Source organism: Molossus molossus, unplaced genomic scaffold, assembly GCF_014108415.1.
Source record: "Molossus molossus isolate mMolMol1 unplaced genomic scaffold, mMolMol1.p scaffold_m16_p_19, whole genome shotgun sequence".
Lineage (NCBI taxonomy): Eukaryota > Metazoa > Chordata > Mammalia > Chiroptera > Molossidae > Molossus > Molossus molossus.
Genome location: NW_023425354.1, coordinates 28,665,045 through 28,666,682, shown reverse-complemented (window position 1 = coordinate 28,666,682; position 1,638 = coordinate 28,665,045). Strand labels below are relative to the sequence as shown.

Genomic DNA, 1,638 nt, shown 5'->3' with positions numbered 1-1,638 from the left:
CTCCCCGCCCTGTCCCCGGCTTTGTTGTCCATGTCCATTGGTTATGCGTACATGCATATAAGTTCTGTGGTTTATCTCTTCCCACCCCTCACCACCCCCTCTTCTGAGGGTTGTCAGTCTGTACCCTACTTCCATGTTTCTGGGTCTACCCTATTCCTCAAACTGTTATATTCATTATTTTCCATATATAAGTGAGATCATGTGGTATTTGTCTTTTTCTGCCTGGCTTGTTTCACTTAGGATAATACTTTCCAGGCCCTTCCATGTTGTCTCAAAGGATAAGAGATCTTTCTTTCTTACAGCTGCATAGTACTCCATTGTGTATGTGTACCACAGCTTTTTTATCCATTCATCTACTGATGGACACTTGGGCTGTTTCCAGATCTTAGCTATTGTAAACAGTGCTGCTATGAACATGGGGGTACATATATTCTTTCTGATTGGTGTTTCAGGCTTCTTAGGGTATATTCCTAGAAGCGGGATCACTGGGTCAAAGGCAGTTAAATTTTTAATTTTTTGAGGTAACACCATATTGTTTTCCATAGTGGCTGCACCAGTCTGCATTCCCACCAGCAGTGCACTAGAGTCCCTTTTTTTCCACACCTTCGCCAACACTTGTTTGATGATTTGTTGATGGCGGCCATTCTGACAGGTGTGAGGTGATACCTAATTGTTGTTTTAATTTGCATCTCTCTGATGATTAGTGATGTTGAGCATTTCTTCATATGTCTCTTGGCCATTTGTATGTCCTGTTTGGAGAGATGTCTATTCAGCTCCTCTGCCCATTTTTTAATTGGGTTCTTTGTCTTCCTTTTGTTGATTTGTATGAGCACTCTATATATATTGGAAGTTAACCCCTTATCTGATGTATCATTGGCAATGATGTTCTCCCATACAGTGGGTTGCCTTTCCATTTTGATGGTTGTTTCTTTTGCTGTGTAGAAGCTTTTCAGTTTGATATTTCCCCATGTGTTCATTTTTTCCTTTGTTTCTGTTGCCTTAGGTGATGTATCAGTGAAAATTCTGCTGCGTATGATGTCTGAAATTTTGTTGCCTACATTTTCTTCTAGAATTTTTATGGATTCACGGGTCACATTTAAGTCTGAAAATATGGAACGCTTCATGAATTTACGTGTCATCCTTGCGCAGGGGCCATGCTAATCTTCTCTGTATCGTTCCAATTTTAGTATATGTGCCACCGAAGCGAGCACTGTTACCTGTTTTCTTGTCTGTTGATCTCAGTCTACAAGAATGGCTCCCTTGCCTGGCCAATGGATCAGTGGGTTGAGCAATGGCCCATGCACCATTAGGTTACCAGTTCTATTCCCAATCAGGGCATATGTCTGGGCTGCAGGCTCGATCCCCAATTTGGGGCATGCAGGAGGCAGCCCATGGATGTCTCTCTCTCTCTCCCGCTCCCTTCCTCTCTATCTAAAATTCAATAAAAACATATTAAAAAAGAAAAATGGCTGTCTTGTCCAATCCCCCAACCCCTTAATTTTACAGAGAGAAAACCACGGCCCATTGCGGACCAATGAGTCTAGGGTTCAATTCTGGTCAAGGGTGTGTACCTCGGTTGTGGTTCGTCCCCGGCCCTGGTCAGGTCATGCAGGAGGCAACCAGTCAGTGTGGCTTTAT

The 1,638-nt window shown here is 43.0% G+C and overlaps 1 non-coding gene across 1 annotated transcript; it reads right to left on the bottom strand.

Annotated features, from left to right (window-relative positions):
- Nucleotides 1–1,104: 1,104 nt before the first annotated feature.
- Nucleotides 1,105–1,211, bottom strand: LOC118635199. Its single transcript, XR_004960522.1, has one exon. It is a non-coding gene; the product is annotated as a U6 spliceosomal RNA (small nuclear RNA).
- Nucleotides 1,212–1,638: the final 427 nt, after the last annotated feature.